Source organism: Marmota monax, unplaced genomic scaffold, assembly GCF_021218885.2.
Source record: "Marmota monax isolate L192 unplaced genomic scaffold, Marmota_monax_Labrador192_F-V1.1 WCK01_AAM20220418_F8-fsc00002, whole genome shotgun sequence".
NCBI classification, from domain to species: Eukaryota; Metazoa; Chordata; class Mammalia; order Rodentia; family Sciuridae; genus Marmota; species Marmota monax.
This window is the reverse complement of record NW_026693571.1, coordinates 17,291,072-17,314,217: the sequence shown is the minus strand read 5'-3', so window position 1 is coordinate 17,314,217 and position 23,146 is coordinate 17,291,072. Positions and strand designations below refer to the sequence as shown.

Below are 23,146 nucleotides of genomic sequence, written 5' to 3'. Positions count from 1 at the left end.
TTTGGGGAAGAATCTCTACCAAACTCCCTTCTCTAAAATAGTCCTCTTCTGTGTGAAAGCTTTTCAGTGGTTGATTCTAAGGCTATTGATTCAAGCTGGTATTGATTTTCTTCAAGACCCAACTTCACTAACTCTCATTCATTTTAGACCTAAAAAAGAGAGTTGTTTTCCAATATATCCTAATATGAGAAGTACAAATATGCCTCCATGAGGAAGGGGCATATACAAGAGGACAGAGAAATTGACCAGTCTGTACCAGCAGGAGCCTGGGAATATGGTGTGGGAGTAAATTTCTAAATATTTTAGAGCAGGGGAGAATACTACAAGGATGGAACAGTAAAGACACGGACATAGTCACACTCACCTGAAAGTCTATATTCAATATGCCATCTCCAGGGCCTTAGAAGATTACTAGTAGTGTGCTAGGTTTGTTAATTGAATTCTGGACTCAGGTGTGGAACTTGCCTGACATATTGAGAAGAAAGAGTTTGAAGCCTTAGGAAGATGAGAATATCTGAATGAATACATTTTAAACAGAACTGCCTAGCAATTCCCCAGTCATATCCTTTAGGAGGGCCCAAGGACCCAGCATTCACCAAAGCGTTAAATGCATTATTGTGATGGACATCAGTTTTCTTGAAATGTTCTCTGGTGGATTCTTTGAGATCATTGATCTCAATGTGAGTATTGGGACTATTAGACTTGTAAAGGACATTTATTAGCAGATGATGGTCAGAGGTGAGCACTGTTACTATAATTAGCCATAGGATTGGAATGGTAATGATAGCCTTTTGATCTGTGAAAATGCTTAATTGATCATTGAATTTCTAGAAAAAAATACATGAGAGTCTTCTAAAGGAGTGTTTGACATATATAAGTAGAAAATTGTGTGATCCACAGTACAGAAACCTAACTGAAGCTCTTGAAAGGCTCTATGCCCTATACCAAATTTCCTAGTCTAATTCGTTCAAGCTCTTAAAGTCTCTTAAGTGAGATGTTGTCCAGGTCCTTTTGAGGAAAGACATTGTAATATGGACCTATCAATTCTATAAATAATTCCTCAAGGCTTTCCCAGAGTTGATCTGAAGGCATTTACTATGGTGACTATGCACTGAGGGAAAAGTAAATATCTAGACTTCCTGAAGGTTATTAGAAATTACCTATACAAAAAAACTAATACCCAGAGATGTAATATAACTCTGTGTCCTAACGATCAGGGTCCTGGGTCTTACAGAAGCCAAGTAATAGATGGAGTCTTGGCTCAAATCTAGTAGTAGCTCTTTAGGGACTAAGAATGAATACTACAATTAATTTATTATCTAAAAAGTTCTAGGGATTAATATATTTAATAAAAGCAAAATTCCAATATTTATGTTGTGACCTACGAAGTGGAGTATGGTAGACAAGGTCAAGTGAAAATTTTTCAGACTGCCTCCAACCCTTCTCTTCTCTTTCAATGAAACGATAAACCAAAAGCTATGTCCTATTATTGGGAGTACTGCAGAGATTAGTTTCACTAACAAAATTTTGATGAAATAAAATGGTAGATATACTTGCATACATTTTTATTTGTTTCATGCAAAAGATATGTGTTATGGGAATACAGTAGATGACAGTCACCTTGATCATGTGGTGATTACATAGCACTACATGGCAAACCCAATCAGAAAATCATCAGCATGCATGCCTGGGGTTCTGGAGTAAGGCCATGCCCTTCTTTACTGACAACTATTTTCTGTTTGAAAAGCTGCTTCTGACTTGCTGCTGGGTTCTGTCAAATACTAAATACTTTACCAAGAGAAATAGAGTGACTGTACCACTTGAACTTTCCATTATCTTCGAAATATTATCTGATCCATGGAATTTAGCACTGGATATAAATAACAATATTATGTTATGAAATTGAAATACTAGACACAGTCCAAACCTGAGCATATTTAGTAAGTGTGGGAGCAGGTGGCTCAGACTGGTTGTATCTGCTTGTACTGCTTTGCCATCTTTTTTCATCATTCATGGCTATGACCTCATGGGGCATCCACAGTGGCTAGTATTATGGAAACAAAAGTATGGGCCTCCATTACAGAAAGATCTCCACACTTTGCTGGAACCTGCTGAAGAAGTACAGACACTGCACAGGAATCACACTCAGTGGTGACCTTGAAAGACAGGTGACAGAATGATGGAGCTGGCGCCACTCCATGGTGAACAAAAGATCATAGGTCTTGATATGTCTCTGGAGAGGAGAACATGTGTTTTTCAACTGGATAAAGGGCAAGAGTGAGTGGTGAAGGGCATGTAGGCTGTACCGAATATCTTTCACTTGAAACTATAGATCAATTTTCACTCTTCTAAACCTGGATATCTTCCTGGGGAGATGAACTTGTGTGGATTACATCATAGGCTTCTCTGACTTTCAGCTGAATATACCCAGTAGGGATCCAGGCAGCAGATAATAACTAGAGTGAGGTCAGTGTATATTCTCCCTTGATATTTTTTCCTGTGAGTTCATGTTAACCTGTGTTAACCCTTAATTCAACATCACTGTTCCTTTTTTGTTTTCAAGGTCATTTTTCCTGAGTCTTTCATATTCTGGTAACTGTTGGCTCCCTTGTCCTTCCAAAGCTAAAGGTGATTATAAAACCACTATAACCAATCCTGGGTTGATTCACAACCCTGTGGTTCTGGCCCGCCCTCCTATACCTTTGTAAATAGAAACTAATTTTATTTTATTTTTCTAAAATTATTCAATTTGAGAGTACCATCTGTTTCCTATTGTGAAATATAGTTCACACAGCCATCTTTCCTCTCAACTACACACTGTTTATTATTTAGAGCTCAAGCAATTGCAAATGATAAAAATATTCTAACTACCCTTGTTTAAGCTAAAAAAGGCATAGAGATTTATTGGCCTGCATCTCTAGAAAGTCCAAGGGATGCATTTTTCTTTAGGTACGACTAAATCCAAGAGCTCACATGATATTGGCAGGGCTCTCTCCTCCTCTTGGCTCTACTTTACATTGCCTTCCTTTTCAAGCAAGTCTTTTCCACAAAGTGACAAATATGGACATTGGCAGCTTCTGGCTTATCATGGCTTTGCAAATTGCAGTCCCAGAAAAAAAAGCGCGAGAGATAACTCTAAGTGTCCTAACACACATCGTTAAGTGATTCCAATTGTGAACTGCTGAGTGTAGTTGAGGTTGTGTCCCTGGCTGTCACATTAACAGTCATGTGGCATAAATTAACAAACCCTCTGCAGTTTGGCCAAGAAGTGGTGGTGAACAGAAAAAGAACATCATCATCTGACTGAGAGGAGTACATCTCCTAGTCCTCAATTGGAGTAATTTCTCTCTCTTAGAAGTATAGATTTGAAAATAGGAGGAACAGTGATAATAGAGGGGGTACGGTAAACCAAAGGCCAGCTTCTATTGTAACTGGAATGTTCCTCTCCCTAGAACACAGTGTCACTTGTCCACTTAAGACTAAAGATTGGTTTAGCTAATCCATTTGGAATGCGCTTTCAGCTTCATTCTTATTGCCAAGTTCAATAATACGGTAAAGAGGGATCCTCTAGAGTAAATAGTGAAGCTGTCTGTTCAAAAGACTTCCTAAGAGTCAAGGAAGCCCTTTGCTAACTTGCACTTCTTCTTTGGCAGCCAGTTCTGCAAATATGGCTTGGAACCATGTGCATGAACCTTTGAGCTGAAGGGGAATGTAAATGAGCCAGCTTGTCTGGGTGTAGTATGCTCTCCGTAATACATAATATATAAAACAGCTGGGTTACAGTAGTAGAGGGAACAGACAGGTGGGGTGGGGTGAGCTCCTGCAGGGAAGGACCCTCAGTTATATAATTAGTAGAGCCTTGGGAAACCTCAGGGATTTCATATTAAAGTGGATTTCATCATGAAAGTGGCAGGCATGGAAAATAGCTTTGGCCATGGTGCTAGGAGACTGGCAGGAAGGAGGTTATGGCTGTCTAGGAAAGGAGTGCCAGGGGTCTAGACAAGGGAATTAGCAGTTTACTGGGGGGAAAGCAAGACAAAGAAGTAAAGGTATTTCTCTATGCTGAAGATAGAATATGTGTGAAGAAATAGTAGACAGAATCCATTTGCCTATAAATTCTTGTTTGCAAACATTAAGCCAGGAATCAAAATACATAGAAACATACATTGCATCTTTCAAGAATGTATGACATTTTATGACTAGAACTTTTGGCATGTTTTCCTCACCAGATGTTTGTTAAATTCTTTATTACTATGAACTTAGTATCTACTATGAAGGACAGTGTCATAAACTGGAAAAAAAAACGGGTTTTGGTATTTGAAATGGATTTTTGGATACCTATTCTGTCACTTAGCTTGTTTTTGGTCAAATAACTGAACTTCATGTGTAAAACATAGAACACAATTCTTACTGTTTGGGTTTGTTGTAGAGGTTAAATTAGATAATGGATACAAAGTGACTGGTACAACAATCATGCAGCAAATGACCTGAATCAGAATGTATTTGTTAAAACCAAGAAGACGTCACACATGAATACTGATGTTTCCTTCCTCTTCTCCACTCCTCACTTTAAATAGTTTGAATGAAGTGAGAACATTAAGGCTCAACACCTTTTTCTTTTCAGCTGAGTTACCAAAGGCTTTGGTGACTTTTCCATGCTTTGATTTTATTCCTCCTGTTTGGGGTCAAAATTGTATTTATTTAGTCTATCAGTATGGCTCACATACTTACTAGAGGGGACATGAGTCATTCTACTAAGATTTGGAAATCTAGCTGTAGTTTAAAATTTCTGGTCTCCACCAGGGGCTGGTTCCTATACATTTTTAATAATGTGATACTTTAATTTTGATTTTAATGTCAGTATAGCTTAACCTCCAAGCCTCTTTTCTCATTTGCCAACTGTTCGTGTTACTGGCTTAGGACCCGTTATCATCATCATTATTATTGTTTTTACATTACTAGATGAGGGAGGCACATTTAGTAGCACATTTGTTTCTCTGTTTAAATAGGTTAACTATGATGACACACTACAATAACCAGTTACCCAGAGTATCACTGTGTGTGTGTATTGTGTGAATTAAAGAAAACTATGCCTTTTTAACTTTTATACACACTAATGAAAAAAATAAAAGACAGAAAATGGTGTGTTCTCCTTGCCATCAGCTCCCTTTAGATTGTTCCTCAGATTGAACTTCACTTACTGAACTGAGTCAGTATTGGACCTTAGGGTTGAATACAAGACTAGAGTATATTACCTTGAAGGCTGACACCTGACTGAGTTTACTGTTATATTCTGAACAGCATAATGATTTGAATGTCATTGTTATGCACAGGAAAAGCTTTAAGTTTAGCTGTACTATGGCCATTATGGGATAAGTCATTATGGAGATCTGATAGTATAGAAGACATTGAGTAGGAATGTTTGTGGTGGTTAGCGTTTGTGAATGTATTCCTTTTGAAATTTTCTATTTGCTTGCTGTAATTCTAATTTAATGTCAGATACCCTGTTTTCATTTTCTACTCAGTCCCTTTGTACTGATAACTTCTTTCTGATTTTTCTTAGTAACATAAAAAAAATCTTAAGATAGACATCTAAATAAAACAAACAGAAAAATCTGTGCAAAGAAGTACTCACTTATTTAAAAAAATATCAGGAACAGTCTTATAAAATGGAAACATTATTTAGTTTTAGTGAGTGTATGTCTTTGTTGAAAACATGTACAACCACAAGAATGGGAAGTCATACTCCATGTATGTATAATACATCAAAATTCACTCCACTGGCATATATATATCTAAAAAAGAACAAGAACGAAAAAAAATCCATGATAGACATCTTCAGATTGCAAAGAACAGAGGCATGTTCAGGGTGCAAAGGTCATGGTGTTTGTGGGGAAGGTGTGGTGGGGAATATACAACATCCAGTGGGAACCCCAAGTGTCCCGACATCAGAGCGACACTAGGGAAATCAAAGTAGCTCTGATGATCTGACTGGTGATCAAACTTTCCAGAGGTGGTCCCTGTAAATATCCCACTACTGTGTGGCCTCAGATACTCATCTGTTTTTATTGCTTTTATTTCCCTTCCTTTAAGGACTGTTAGGTTCAAATTTTATAAGTTTAATCCTCCAGAGGAACATAGCCTACAGATATAGAAACCCTGAGATAGAAACTGAGAGAGAAGATTTGATTAGATACTCTTTGGGACCATCTTTATTTATTTATTTATTTATTATTTTTTCACCGAAACATCTCATTGACTGCTGATTAACCTGTGGTTCAGGAGCAATTCATTGGTCCCCAAAGCAGGGTCACATGAGGCCACATGTCTGAGGGATCATTTGGTGCAAATTATGTGTCTTTAGGCCTGTTACCTACTTTGTGGAGCACATAGTCATGGTGAACATTCAAAGAGAGATAAGCTCAACAGCATGGGTTGTAACTCAGAGTACAGGAGCAGGAAACTCCCAAGAACTTAAAACACAAGCCCCACTCACCAATCAGTAGGATGACTACTGTGGTCAAAACAGAAAATATCAAGTTTTGATGAGGAGACAGGGAATAGGAATCCTTGTGCATCGTTGGTGGGAATATAAAATAATGCAATTGCTATAGAAAAGAGAATGACGGGTCCTCAAATAATTAAAAATTGAATTACCACATGATTCAGCAGTTCTTCTTGTAAGCATATGCCAAAAATAATTGAAAATAAGGTTTCAAGGAGGTATTTGTGCACACATGTGCACAAATAGCTACATTATTCACAAAGGTTAACAGTGGGGGCAAACCAACTATAGATAGAGGGATGAATGGATAAACCAATGTATACATTTTATGTACACAATGTAATATACATTGCTCCACTTTTAAAAAGAAGGAAATCTGTCACATACTACAATGGAGTTGAACCTTGAGGACATTATGACGAGTGAAGAAAACCAGTAAATAGAAGACAGATACTGTATAAATCCAACCATATGAAATATCTGGAGTAATCAAATTCATACAAAGAGAAAGAAAAATGGTGCTTGTCAAGGGCTGGGGACAGGGAAGGGGAATAAGAAGCTACTGTTTAATGATTATAGAATTTCTGTTTCACAAGACAAAAAGAGTTCTGGGGATGGGTGATGGTGATCGTTACACAGCAATGTGAATATACTTAATGCCTTGAGCTGTACGCTTAAATATGGTTAAGACAGTGTTGGGGCAGACACCAAAATGGCTGTAGTTAGGCTCCCTTGCCAAGAATTCTGGGGGGCCATGTTATGTTTTTGGTGTGCAGTCTGGTGATGTTATGGTTAGTCAAGGCCAGAAACACCGTGACTGAGCTTATAGATAGACTCAAAGTCATAAGCATTAACTTGTGAACATGCACCCCACCCACCTTATGTAACCCGTTGGCAGTGTGCCTTTTTTTGTTTGAGCTATTTATAAAAAGCACCTATGAAAATGGATTGGGGATTTGTCTAATGGCTATGGCTACCTTCAAATAAAGGATGATCAATATTCTTACAGTGCCTCATATCTTCTTTCAATTGCTATATTCTGAAGTCTTGTTTCCTGGGTTAGAGGCCCCTGAACAACAGATGGTAAATGCTAAGAAATATTATTTTAAATATAAAAAAACTCACGTGCCCATAACACACCACATCCATATAGTGCACATATACTTTCAGTATCACATCTAAAATGGAGGTGACACCACATGGTGATCAAGTGTGTATTCTCTAACCAGGCTAGTTAAGCTAAAATCCTGCCTCAGCATCTGACACAACTCTGTGACCTGGGGCAACTTAAACTTGCTGGACTTCAGTTTTCTTATCTATAATGGATATGTTGACTTCATAAAGCTATGTGAGGATTAAATGAGTTTAACCAGCACAACAATGCCTTCAACATACAAAATGCTTCAGAAATGGAAGCTGGTCTTACCATTTGATTATGCATATGAAATGTGGTACTTGATTCTTAATGAATTGCATACATCAAAAACCAATGACTTTGGTACATGTATGAAGACACAAATGGTGTGACTCCTCTTTGTGTAAAAACCAGAGATATTAAAAGATTGTGCTCTATATGTATAATATGCATTGTAAAACATTCTGCTGTCATATATAACAAATTAGAATTTAAAAAAAAATAACCTTGGAAAGTGAATATTCTTTTACAATCTGAAATACAGAATTTCTATTAGAGGGTTCTAATATTCCAAAAGTGAAAAAAAAAAATCCCTTTGCTTTGAGGGTATAATGAATTGGCTTTTTTAGGTCAGAGACAGCCACATAAGAACTCATGTGTTTTTTATTCTATCAGGTTAGCAACATCTTTGGCTTGTTGCAATTATTTTCAGTTTTATCATTTATTTAAAGAAAATGTATTTCTACATTTGGATATTTTGCTGTGTTGGCCTTGGCCATTAGTTTCTTCTATCAGCTATAGTTGGTTTGGATTTATCACAGAATGATTTAGTAAGCTTTTTAAACATGGCTGGGCATATCCAATTTTGCAAACGGAGAGACTAAGCTAGACAAAGAAGGGTTTTATTTGCATAATGGCCACACTACAGCTAAACTTAAAGCTTTTCCTGTGCATAACAATGACATTCAAATCATTATGCTGCTCAGAATATAGCAGTAAACTCAGTCAGTCAGGTGTTGGCCTTCAAGGTAATATACTATCCTCTTTTTCTCCCTAACCGTATTTAATGAGCCTCCTGCTTGTTGAGTGTTTTTCATGTCACAATCCATATAGGGCATCTCAAATGATTGTGTATGTGTAAGCTTGTTTGTGTATGTGACCTTCTGGCTTAAATCAGAAGAATCTATTGTTCTTGATTTCTTTTTATTCCTATTGCAAATATTTTTTCAATCTGTATTCTTACCGATATGACTTATTTTTAAAAGCCTTCCTTGTAAATATGTGAGTATAAGAAGTAACCAATAGCAATTTGTATGACTGTACTACAGTTTTAGAACAAATGTCATGTGATTTTGAACTTTTTTTTTTAAATATACATATTAAGAACCCAGGAGTTGTCCTGGTTATTGTGTCATGCTTTACCAGAAAATAGAAAAAAAAAAGTCTAAAATTATATGTCTATGTTGTGTTCTTTTTTCTCTTTAACAATGGTTATGAACATGAACTTTGGTTTCAGATAGCCTGGGTCCCTGCTTTGCTATTTGATAGTTGTACAATATAAATGTATGTGTTGAGAAGACCCTTTAGTGCCTCTGATCCTCCGTTTTCTTATGCATAAAATAGGATAATAATATCTATGTATAGGGAGGTAAATGGCAAACTGCCTTTCCAAGTTATACACATATTTACTATTTCTAATGACTTGAATTTCTTTTTTTTAAGTTCTTGCTTCAGTTATACATGGACACAATGTCTTTATTTTATTTATTTATTTTTATGTGGTGCTGAGGATCGGATCCAATGCCTCATATATTTGAGGCAAGCTCTCTGCCACTGAGCCACAGCCCTTCTAATGACTTTAATTTCTTCATGTTAATTCAAGTCTCCATCAGGCATCGTTTTCTTTTTGCCTGAAGAACTTTAATTGTATAAAATATTGTAATGAATTCCTTATGGAGATTAATTCTCTATTTTTGTCAGAAAAAGTCTTTATTGAACTTAATTCCACTTTCAGTTTCAGAAAGTATTTTGCCAGATATATGTTATGATACGAATGCTGGTGTCCACCCCTGCCCTAATTCATGTGTTGGAACTGAACCCCCAATGTGTTAGGCTTTTGGGTGTAATTAAGTTACGAGGGCAGAGCCACAGAAGGCCTCTGTTAGTCAACTTTCCATCTCTCTGACAAAATACCTCAGATAATCAACTTATAAGGAGTAAAGATTTATTTTGACACTTGGTTTCAGAGGTTTTAGTCCATCATCAGTGGGCTCCATTGCTTTGGGGCCTTTGTAAGGCAAAACATCATGGCAGGGAGCACATGGCAGAGGGCTGCTCACCTCATGGTATTCAGAAAGCAAAGAAGGAGAGGAATGGACGGGGGTTCCAGCATCCCCTTTAAGGGGATACCCCCATGACCCAACTTCCGTCTACTAGGTCTCACCTCCTAAAGTTCCTGCCACTTTCTAATAGTGCCACTCTGGACCAAGCCTTCTACACATGGCTTTTAAAGGCCATTTAGGATCCAAACCAAAAAAATTGCTCTTATAAAAGAGACTTGGGGGCCCTGCTTGCCTTGTCTATGCACAAGGACAGAGAAAGTGCCATCTACGAGGAACAGACTCTTTTCAGACAGTCTGTTGGTACAAATCACTTGGCACCTTGACTGTGAACTTATCAGCTTCCACAAATGTGAATATTATGTTTTTGTTATTTATAAATTATTTGATCTAAGATTTTCTGTTATAGCAACCTGAGCCGGCTGAGCTAACACAATATTTTATTTTGGTTTAACAGAACTTTTTTCTTTCAAGAGTCTGTTGTCTTCCAGCTTACCATTGTCTTAACGGTAAATTTGTTGTCATTCTTATGTTTGTTTCTCTCTGTGGAATGCATCTGCTTTTTCCTTTGATTATTTTTCAGATTTACTCTTTTTCACTATTATTAATTTGGTTGTGATTTGTTTTTATGTGTTTTCCTTCATGTCTTTTTTTCGAGTTCATGAAGCTTCCTGGATCTGTGGGATTATATTTAACATAAAATTGAGAAACATTCTATTAGTTAGTCAAATATTTTTCTGACGTTCCTTTCTCTCATAAATTTTGTGTACCTTGTACTTCCTGATTTTTGTTCCATTACTATTTTATTAATCTTTTTTTTTTTTTGCTTCATGGGCTATACCTTTAAATTCAATTTTTTTTTCTCCTGTGGCATTTGCTGTTACTCTTGCCCACTATATTTTTCATTTGATACATATTTTATCTTCAAAATTCCATCTAGACACATATATAGTATTATGTATATATAAATATATATTTCTCAAACCAATATGCCCATGTTTCCTTCTATTTTCTTGAACATTAGGGAAATTATAATAGTTCTATTATCATTCCTATTTACTAGTTCCGCTGTAAGTTTTTTCTGGATCTTTCTCAAAGGGCTGGATTTTTTCTTGGTTAAAGTTTTTTTTGGGGGGTGTGGGAGGCCCTACCAGATATTGCACTCAGAGGTACTCTGCCACTGAGCCATACCCCCATCCCGATTTTGTATTTTATTTAGAGACAGGGTCTCACTGAGTTGTTTAGCACCTTGCTTTTTGCTGAGCTTGGCTTTGAACTTGCTATCCTCCTTCCTCAGACTTCCAAGTCACCAGCATTACAGGCGTGCACCTGGCTCCTGTTAGCTTTTAATTGGGTGCCGAGCAGTATAAATATTACATTGTTGAGTATTGGATTTTGCTATGTTCTTTTAAGAATTATGAAATTTTGTTTAGAATGCAACTAATTACTTTAGTGCATTTTTTAAAGCTTGCTTTTAAACTCTATTATGAAGTAGATCTGTAACAGTGTTTGACCTACAGCTTATTTAGCCCTGCTATCACAGTGATGTTCTTTTAAAGAATCTACCTAATGTCTCCTATACTATTAGATTTCCAGTATGACTGGTCAGAATGAGAATTATTTATCCCTGGTGGTTCTGAAATTTGTAGATTATTTCATCTTTTGATTTCTGGTACTTTCTTCCCCTGCCTCAGGTAGTTACCTCTTACTGAGTATAGATTAGTAATCAAATCTTATAGATACCCCTCTGCATATCTCTGTGTAGCAACTTCTTTAATATTTTGCCCAACAAAATTCTAGCTGTCTCAGCTCTTCTGATACCCAGCCTCTGTCTTCTCAACCTGGCCAGGTTTCTGAAATATTTATATTTTCTCTGCTTAGACTCTGGCCAGAAAAATGACTCTGGGCACCAAACAGGAACAATCATCGGGTTTCTATCTTGTTTATTTTCTTCTTTTGAGAGATAAAAGTCCTGTATTGTCTACTGTCTAAAGTTGGGGATAAGTCATTTTATTTATTTGGATTATAAGTTGTTAAAAATAATAGGGAGATTCTCGTGCTGATTAATTCTTTCTGAGAAGAAGCATAAAACCTTATTCGTATTCTTAAAGCTAGAGTATGGATTGGTCCAACCACAAGGATTAAGAGTGAAAAAAGAGGAACTTCAAAGAAAATAAAATTATTGATTTTTCTTTGAGATACCAAAAAAAGAGGGATCATGATGATAAGCAAAAGAACTGTAACATTATAGAATTAGAAATTCTGCTAACCTTAATTACTTACCTAATGTGTGATGACTGAAATACCACAAAAAGAAGTTCATTTCTTTGGATTAAATTCTTATTTTAAATTCAAATCAAAAGCAAATTTTTCTAGAAGAGTAATAATTTTAAGTCTTATAAATTATCCAGGGTGAATAAAAGTATCATTTGGTAAAAGTCATTTTTTATATTGAAGAAAGTGTTAGAAAGTATTAGACCAGGGATTCCAAGAATAGGAGAAGTTCAGAAAATGGAGCCTGTTTAGTTGTATTCAGTATCTAGGTATAAATTTTCATCTAAATGTAAACTTCCTTCCACTGCAGCTGAAAATTAACACATTAAAATATTAGTCTGTTATTGATCAGAATAATATTTACAATAGATACTACCGCTCTTAAAAGCAGACCCTGACAAGGTGCTGGCTTTCTATTTCTGACATGGCTAGAGGCTACAGATGGAGATTTGCTGGGTCAAGAGTGACTTTTTTTTCCCTCTGTAACAGAATTATTAAAGTATAATTAAAATGTAACCTAATATGTTTAAAAGCTACGATTTGATACCTTCTGATATCTGGACATGCTTATAGAATGGTAACCATAATCAAGATAATAAAATTCCCAAGGCAATAATATGCTTTCTGTCCTTATTGATCTGGATCTCTTTACTAGAATGATAGGTAAATATAATAATATAATAGGTGTTATATTTTGTCTAGATTTTTTTTCCACTCAGTATTATATCTTTTGAGATTCACCCATTTGTTTAGTGCATTGATTTCTCTTGTCTCAGGCAAGAAAGTTCTGCATTGTCTAACTCAGGCTTTAATTGTAGGTTTGTCTATGTCTCCTTGCAGATACATCAGTTTCTGCTTTATTTTAGTTTAAATTCTGTAGTTGGATGTATAAATGTTATGGTTGCTTGGTCCTCTTGAATAATTGACCCCATTATCATTACAAACAAGTCCCCTCTATCCCCTCAAATATCCTTTGCTCTGAAATCTACTTTGTCAGATATAAAATAACTGTATCAGCTTTCTTTTGGCTACTGTTACCATGGCACTTTTATTACATGTTTTTATTTTTAACCTATTTATAAATGAGTTTTTTAGAGGAAGCATAGAATTGGTTTTGTTTATATACATAATGATAACCTCCACCTTTTAATTTGTAATTTTACATAATTTATATGTATATTTAGCTTAATTTTCCCCTCTTCTTGGCAGTGTCACCTATCATATTTTGAAGGCAGAAACTGTTACAGCTTCTAATTATAATTATTTTGCTTTACTTTGATTCCAGCCTAAAGAAGCAAATTTGATAATAATTTGTCAGCCCACATGTTTTCTGCAGGGATATCATGCATTGGCAATTAAGAACTACTATTGAAAAAGTTCTATTTCTCATTGTGTATCTATCTGTTCGTATTCCTGGTTGCATGACTGTCTTTGTAATTAGTGCTAGCCCAAGAAACAAATCTTTTGTGTGTGTGTGTGTGTGTGTGTGTGTTGCTGGGGATTGAACCCAGGACCTTATGCATGAGATGCAAGAACTCTACTAACTGAGCTATATCCTCAGCCCCCAAGAAAGAAACCTTTGTAAGTGTGGTGAGATCCTTCAGAGCTAAGGTTTGTGCCTTTGAACATGATTATTCCACTGAGGCACAACTGCCCATTGAGGCCTCAAATGGGTGTTCTGTCTTTCCAGATAGTTCTATTTTTGCTCTAACCATAACAGAGTATGAGTCTATACCAGTATCTCTTAAGGAGTGGCCTATGGAGCATTTAAGCATGAGAATCATTTGGGATTTCTGGGCCCATACTTAGGCTAATTGAATTTATCTGTTACATGGGCCCCAGAAATCTGCATTTTTAGGAAGTTTTCCAGGTGATTCTTATACATACTCAAGTTTGAAATCCATTATTCTAGATCATATACTTTGATAAATAAATTTAATATGCATCCTCAGTACTTATAATACTATTTACAAAATTTATACCTATAATGGACTTTTAATATATGTATTGATATTTTATGGAGATCATAAACATTGTGAAAATAACTTCTAACATGTTGAAATTGAAAATATGTCAAATGGAAGTTCTAATATTTTATTTCTACATCCAATGGATTATATTTGTATCCTATCACATTGCAGACTCCTGTTCAACCTTGGGGGAATTTGCTAGAATGAGGTGTATTTTCAATAACTTTATATAAAAAGGGCCAAATCATACACTACAAATGAATGGCCCAACTATTGATTTATAGGCCTGATGATGTCTAGCTGTACTCCAAACCAAATGAAAATATGAATCTGGTTTGGAACTTAGGAATTAGCATTTTCTGATCCCTGTGTGCTAAAAAGGTTGAAAGCCTATTAGAACGTTGCTTCTTACATGTCAGGATGCATGAGAATCACCTGGAGAGCTTGTTAAAATATAGATTCTTGGGATCTTGCAGTTCGGTGTAGGTGGGGCTGAAATTTTGTATTTTAATAAGCTCCCAGGTGAAGCCGATGTCATTAGTCCAGGCTACAATTCAGCAGTGCTGTTTCACAGAGATGGTACAGCTTCTGAACTTTTAGGCAGATCTTCATCTGTGAGAGTAACATACAGCTCTTAGCAAATTAAAGTTCAGATTCAGCCGATGCTTACATTAATAAATTTTTCCTTTGGAACAAAATTATCACTTAAAACAGTTTAACTGTGACTCTTTCTTAAGTTTTTAAAAAAGACCAGTTATCACCCATCATATACTGGGTGATGCTAACCATAAATTTTATGACTGAAATAAAAATCATGGCCATATGCTCTTGATATAATGACCAAGACATCTAATGTCCAATAATAATAAGTAAAAACTATGATGCACAGTAAAGGAAGTTAAGTGAATTATTCCATCTACAGAATTGAATAATATGAAAACATCAACATACCTTTCTTCCTTTCCTGATGTTTGTGTTTCTTGGTATATATATTATACGGTACAGGTTGGAGCCTGATTCCTATGATCGATGTTAACTTCTTTCTCCTGATTTAGGCCTTCCAAGACTTCCTTGGTCCCAAGTCTCACATCTTGTTAGGCACAGAAAGCAGGAGTGAGGAGAGAGCTGTAGCCTTCTAGTTTTTCATCTGTGTATGTCTAGGAAAGGCATTTCAGAGCTTCTGGGCCTGTTTTCCTCATCTATAAAATAAGAAGTCGGGTAGATGAATGCTTTTAGGTTCCTTTTCAGTTGTAAAATTGTCTTCTCTGTTGTTTCACAAAATCCTAGACTCAGAAAAACAAGTTGCTTATTACTGAAATGGTTTTGATGGTTCAGTAATCCAGTACATTAAAAAAAAATTAGTTCAAATGCCTAGGTTTCTGGAGCTTTAGCTTTTTAGCTTTCAGAGCAGAGGAAATACAATTAAAATGGTATAGTTTCATGGTGACTTTGCTTGATCCATCTGTGGCTAGGAAACCTCTCTGCAGATTCTACTTGAAATGATTAAAATTATCAGTTTTAATCATCCTTTGGCAAAACAAAGGGATTCTGTCTTGCTGGTAAAAAATATATTGTTCCATGATAAATGCCCACGTGACAAATAGATTTGAGAACATTATTGTTAGATTCAAAGAAGGAAGATTAGGATTTTGAATAAAGCTACCTAGTGAATGGCTGGTTACCCTTGTACAGAGACTTTGAATAACTGTCAGGAACCTCTTATGAGGGAGAACTTAAAAGGGTATGGGTGTGGTTTATTACTGGTTTAAGGATTAATGACTTAGTAACATAGTTGTTTGTTTAGGAAAAAAATCAGAACATTTTAGGTGTTTTAAAGAAAAAAGTACATCATACATTCATTTAAATTACTCAATAATAATTTCACTTCAGATATATTTCCTAAGAAATAAGATGATAAAAGCTGTATTCATGAAGATGTTAAGGGTAGACTTAATACCCACAATGGGAAAATAATGGATGCAGTCTAATGTCCAATAATAATAAGTAAAAACTATGATGTACAATAAAGGCAGTTAAGTGAATTATTCCATCTATAGAATTGAATAATATGAAGCTATTAAACTGAATTACTATGGTGATTATATAACAAAATGAAAGAATGGTTTTAATTTGTTAACTTATAAAATCCAGGTACAGAATATGTGCTATAATAATCACTATAAACTTAGTGGGTAAGATGAAATTATATAATAGTGGCAGTGTTAGAATAAAGATTTTGGATGACTTTTTCCTTTAACTTTCAAACTTTAGATAATGTTGCTTTTATATCTTAGTGCAATCAATATCCTATGAAGTTTATATTTAATACTTGGAAAAAAAGATCAAAGGACAACATTTTCAACCATCCTACCTATACTCAAAACCAACTGCATGTTTTGTGACCTGGGTGAATTGGATAAGTTATCAACCCCTCCTCTCTAGCAACTACCTTATAGTTGTACACATTTAATGAATTAATGTACATTAAAAACACTTATGAGCATATGAGATATAGTAAGTATTATATAATTGCCATTTATTTTTGTTTAAAATAATTGTTAGTTTCTATTAGTGTTACAAATACATGAGAAAATCGTATATAAAAAGAAAGTGTTTGTTCTGGCTCATCATTTTGGAAGTTTCAGTCCATGACTGGTTGACCCTGTTGGTTTGGGCTTGTGGTGGGGCAGCACATCATGTGGAAGTGTCACCTCTCGGTTATTTAGTGCTGGGCTAAATAACCGAGAGGTGACAAGCAACTTGAAGGTTGAAGTGGGAACTACTTTATTGCGAGTGAACTCAGCAGGAACTGAGCGGGAACTCAAAGTAGCGGGCACCTGAGATAGCAGGAGCCGCTTTATTGCGGGACAGCAGAGGTATATATACCCAACTGATTACACACAGCTTGACTCAATTAACATCATCTAGATACAGCAGTCAGACAATAAGGAATCCTCACCATCTTAAGGGCTCGCTGGCATTGCTTCACAAACCACTCCTCCTGGCAAACTGCCAGGCGCCATCTTGACTTGAATTGCATCCTCAACATGGAAGAGAAAAACCACACACCTCAGAACTGGGTCTTGGAAGAGGTCTGGGTCCCATAATCTCCTTTAATAACACTCTCCAAAGGCCTAAGAGCTCTCACTAGATCCCCAAACCTCTTAAAGATGCCAGCACTTTCCACTAGCACCATGCTGAGGACCAAGCCTTCACCAAATGGACCTTAGGGAAACATTTAAGATCCACACTATACCAACCTTTTATCTTGTTTTATCTGTTATTTCTATTCTCTTGATAGAAGCATTGATTTTTTTCCTTTTTTTTTAAATAAAGAGAATATAAAATTTCTTTCCTCACCATCTGCTTCCTCTGACAAATATAAGTCTATTCCTCCCTATTCAAGAAAAATGATTGGCAGGCTTAAATACATTTTATGCAATTTTTTTCTCTAATCACATTATACATTATATATTGAATTTCTTGGAAAGTGTTATACTGTATACTCAGATACACCAATCAAGTTACAGGTACTCACTAGAATATGAGCCTTCAGTAATTATCAGTGGCGACATTTAACTTTTGTTCTTGCTTGATTCTCTGAAGTCACAAGAGAGTTGTTTGGGTGTCTTTGACATTTTATGGTCTTGGTTACCAAATGAAGAAAACTTATTTTTTAAATAATAAACCATTATAGGCAATTTCATTTCCCAAAACACTGACAGTCAGCATCTAACTTTACTTCCTAAAACCCCATCATAGAAATTTAGTTGCCATAGTTTAGGAAGTACTAGAGAAAAACCCAAACTCAAATACATTAAGAATCAAATGCATAAAAAAATTGTACGCAGACTTTTTAAATGAGAAAATAATTTGAATATTTGGAAATGGATGAGATCTAAATAAACATTGGTAATGACTTGTAGATATTCCTAAACATTTAGTTAAAAATTTCAGACCAGAAGGAGATTGGAAGGAAACTCCTATTCCCACTGCTCCTAATTTCTAGTTTCTCAGAGGCAGCCATTTTTATTGTTTCTGTCTCCAATTATTATTATTATTATGCCCATATATTTAAATACTGTGCTAGTGCTTCTACTATGATTTTTCAATTTGTCAGTGTTTTCTAATCTGACAAAATTGTTTTGCTTGGCAAGTTCCACCACTTACAGATAATTACTGGTGTATTTGGAGTAACTTTTACAATCTCATCTTGTGCTTTTTTCCTCCATTTAATGCTTTCCTCTCCTCTTCTCATTTCTGTCTTCTTGGATTTATCAAGATTTTTTTTTAAAGTTCCTAGTTTTTAATCATTTATTTGCTTCTACTACTTTAGAAATTATAATTTGTCTATCTGATGGTCACTTAATTTAACAAGCTCATATTGACTGATTTTCATGTTGAACCAAATTTATAATGCATACAACATATAAATAAAAAAAACTTGGTCATAAAATAATATTTTCATACATTGCTGCTTCTGAGATGCTAATATTTTGTTTGGAATTTTTTACATCTGTTTATGAGTGAGATTTGTCTATAATTTTCTTTTGTTTTACTATTGTTATTAGAATTTTCTATCCAGATGATATTAGTTCTTCAAATCCTTTGAATCAGTTGAGACTTAAAACACTTTTTCAATAATCTGGAAGTATTCGTATACAATTAGAGAGATTCTTCCTTAAATGTTTGGTTGGTTGAACCTAACAGTGAAATAATGTAGACCTGGAATTTTTTTTGGTTGAAAGTTTTAAATTACTGACTTGATTAATTTAAAATTAAAACCTATTCAGGTATTTTATTTCTGTAGGTATGTATTTATTTATTTACTATATCTAACCTGATGAAATGTTTGAGGAATTTATTTATATCTACACATTTAAAATTTTTTCTGTTATATCTGGAATGGTGTCAGTTTTTCATGACCAAAATTGGTTCTTCCCTGCCCCCCAACACACACACTGAGTACTCTGCCTACTGTGTGTTTGTTTTCTGTTTTGTTAACAAAACAGCTTTGCCCCCAGGATCTGGCATGTCTATTGGATATTCTGAGTATTGTCTTTTGTCACAGGTGGCTGTGGTGGCTTGTTCATTTGCCTTTCAAAAAATGACCTCTGCATCTGCTAGTTTTCCATGTGAAGAAAGTTCTGAATTAGATGAAATAAAGGCAAGCCACAGACAACTCAAAACACAGAAACAGGATTCCCTTGAACAAAGCCCAATCTGCTCCCTCTGGTACCAGTTCCTCACACCAGAAATGTGGGCTGCTGTCTTCAAGAAAGTGAGCTGCTGTTGCATGAGGGAAAGTTAAAATACCTCAAACCACCTCTCCTACTGTGTGTATACTGCCTTTTTCTTGACTAACCGTTCCCTTGACTGCTGTAAACCTTTGATTGTTTTCCAAAGTTCTGATGAATTTGATTTTGACCATTTTTGCCTGTTTTTTGGGGGGCCCATCTTTGTTTGAAAGTATTTATCTTTTAACTTCTGATGATGGATTCCTAGATCATTTATCTAAGTCCATACATATTTGCTACAAAATATTTCATTTGCATCTAGTAATTTATTTATTTTTGTCCCAGGTATTGAACCAAGGGGTGCTTAGCCACTGAGCTACATTTCTAACCCTTTTTATTTATTTTTTATTTAAGACAGGGTCTCAAATAAGTTGCTTAGGGCCTCTCTAAGTTGCTGAGGCTGGCTTTGAATTTCAATCCTCCTGCGTCAGTCTCCCAAGCCTCTGGGATTACAGATAGGCACCATCACACCCAGCTGTAAATTTTGATAAAAAGTATTTTTCAGTTTATACAAAGAAGTGGATCTTAGTGGAGCAAAGGGCAGACTGTTGTGGATGCTGTGATATGTTTCCTAGTCCCCCTTCCAGAAGAAAGCACTCCCTCACCTGCTAAGAGTCTTTCTGGCAGTGAGCTTCAGCTGTAGGTCTCCTTCAGGTACCACCTTGGATGATGATATTTGCCTCACTCAATGTCATGCTTCTTTCTTTGGTGTTCTGTATCCTCTAGATTGACATGGGATAGAATTCCTAGACCTTCTCTCCCCATCTTAGGGCAGTGCTTAATGAACAGCTTCAAGATACCCTATGGAGTCTGCTGATTTCTGTTCAAATTTTATCTCATCAAGACTTTTGGTTCCACCCAATCCTGTTTTCTTTCTTTTCTTCCCGTAGATTCTGATTCTATGAATACTCTAAAAATCCTCTGGCAGAGTAATCTGTGTCAGTCCTCTCTGGGAATTGAACCTATGAGAGAAGATTCTCTGGAGGAAATGATATTCAACCTGAGAACTAAAGTAACTGTATACAAAAATATGTACAGGAGGTCCTGACAGTTCATGTAGTTGGGGGCTAGAGATGTGTGCATTTTTATGTGTGTTCCAGTGGCAGGATGGGGAAAGAATGGTGGTTTGAGAGAGCTTGAGAAGCACATTTTGACTAGGTCACTGAAGATCTTATAATCTACCCTGAGAAATTTTGGGCCTTAGATCCTCTTGGGAACACTGGAGCTGTAGGAGGTGGGAACAGGCACATTGCTTAGAAGAACTATGTAGAAACCGTCTTCCAGATGGAATTCAAGAATATAAGGGAAGCCAGATTACATTCAAATGGTAAAGATATTAGTATTCCTTAAAATGTGATAGCACTTAGCCAACAACAAATGTTTGCAGATAGAAATGATCACTAAGTGATAACAGAGTTTCTAACTACTCAGTGCCTCATTAGAAGTCCATTTCACTGTTGACTTACCCAGGAGGATTCTGGAAAATGTTTTTATTCTACTGGGACCATGCAGCCTTCTACTCTTATGGCTTGCAGGCAAATGGCACCCATAGGGAAAATTCTGCACATTGTCAGTTTTCAGATATGCAACCAGATCACTGCTCTGCTTTATTAAAGGCATAAATCTTAACTTGTGCTGAATATGTACAAAGGAAATTTGATTTGTAATCTTTATAACATAAAAGAGTTACTCCAGTTTCCAAGGCAGCCTACTTATTGACTCATTAAATGATCAATGCCACAGTCCTATTTTTCAATAGGTGACATCAGTGACAGCTCTGTTTCCTATGTTTTAAATGCAGTGGAGAATGCAACATAATCATAAATAAAATACAACCTAATACTCACTTCTTCAATTGTCAGTAATTCATAAGAAGAGAAAAAAATGCTGAATTGGTTATTACAAAAGTCGCAGCTAAAAATGAAGCTGTTTGGTTAACAATCTTTCTAAGTATTAAAAGTACCAGACTGGTGTGGTGGCAGAAGGAGCATGAAAGGGAGGGAGAGAGGAAAGTGAAGGAATATACCTACCTATGTTTGATTGAAGAGAAAAATAATGATGCTCTTCTAAAGATTTGAGCAAGAACTTCAAAGTTCTGCCACTAGCATAAAAGTCAGCCCCATCACTTTGATAATTCATTCAACGGATTGAATGTAGCAAATCCTGTTGCATAAAGGCAATACTTCAAAAGCAGAATTGCAACTCCTGTGAATTTTACAGTACAATGTATTCAGCAGCAAACAATATTTGTGTATGGGTTTCATGAAAATAATTGGTAGGCAAAGGGATATTTTGTGGTCTATATCAGACTCAGTAGCTGATGCAAAAATAAAACCACCACAACTTAGTAGCTCAACATGAGAGGTTATTTCCCGTGAATGTAGTAATCCAATAATAAGGAATAGTTTACACTTTCACCTAACTGAAAGGGAGGTTAGAGAATGTGTTCTATGTCAATTAAGCCATGAATCAAAATTATATCTATTCCCTGGCAATTGTGGAGGGCAGCTGAATTACTCTTCTACGTAAACCATCACTGCCTTCAGACAATAGCAATAGACTCCACCACAATGCATGTTTTGACTTAAGTTCTGATACTTTCTGCATTAGGAATACTACATTAATCTAAGATCTATGTATAATTAGGAAATAAAAGTATTGTATTCAGCTAATTTTGATAAAAAATTGTTGGGGATAGAATATTATTGAGGTATTGCACTAGATTTTGTGAATAGTGATAGTAAGATAGTTAGAGTCCTTATGGGATCATAGAGAATACACTCTAATAAAACCAATTTCTACACAACATAGCAAGTGCTCATCTCTTTTTAAAGTGCTATAAACTAGGCATGGTGCCACACTCTTCTAATCTCAGTAACTCAGAAAGCTGAAGCAGGAGGATCTCAAATTCAAGAACAGCCCTCAACAATTTAGCAAAGCTTTTAGCAACTGAGCAAAATTAAAAAAAATAAAATAGAAGTAAAAGGGGTCAGGGGATATAGCTCAGTGGTAAAGCAACTCTGGGTTCAATTGCCAGTAGCCACCTCCCACCCCCCAAAAAAGTGCTAGAAGTTTATCTCTTATATTTGAATGAGTCACCATTCATTGGGGGATTGTTATGATTTAGCTATTAGATGTCCCCTAAAAGCTCATGTGTGAGATAATGCAATAAAATTTAGAGGTGAAATGATTGGATTAGGTGAACCTTAACTTAATCAGTGAGTTAATCCCCTGATAGAGATTAACTGAGTGGTGACTATAGGTGGGAGGAGGTAAGTGCCTGGGGGGGCATGCCTTTGGGTATATATTTTGTGAGTGGAGCTTAGTCTCTCTCTGCTTCCTCGTGTGATATTCCCAGATGCTTTCTTCCCCCACTATTCTTCCATGATATTCTGCTTCCCCATCAGCCAGGAGCAATGGAGTCACCAATCTGTGGGCTGAGATCTCTGAAACTGTGAATCCCAAATGAATTTTTCCTTCCTCTAACTTTGTTCTTGTCGGGTCTTTGGTCATAGCAGTGAAAAAGCTGACCAAATCAGGGATAGTCAGAAACTTGAACATAATTGTTCTGATAATTTCATGTAATATGTCAATAAATGAAACAAGCTTTATGAAATTTTAGTAAA

The 23,146-nt window shown here is 35.9% G+C and overlaps 1 long non-coding RNA gene across 1 annotated transcript in view; it reads right to left on the bottom strand.

Moving 5' to 3' along the window:
* The window catches only part of LOC124102751 (uncharacterized), a 38,820-nt gene extending 22,942 nt beyond the window's left edge, over nt 1-15,878 (bottom strand). The window contains exons 1-2 of the long non-coding RNA XR_009228151.1: nt 15,175-15,878; nt 14,636-14,835 (exon numbers count right to left, since the gene is read on the bottom strand). This is a non-coding gene — a long non-coding RNA (uncharacterized LOC124102751). The remainder of the gene's footprint in view (nt 1-14,635; nt 14,836-15,174) is intronic.
* Nucleotides 15,879-23,146: the final 7,268 nt, after the last annotated feature.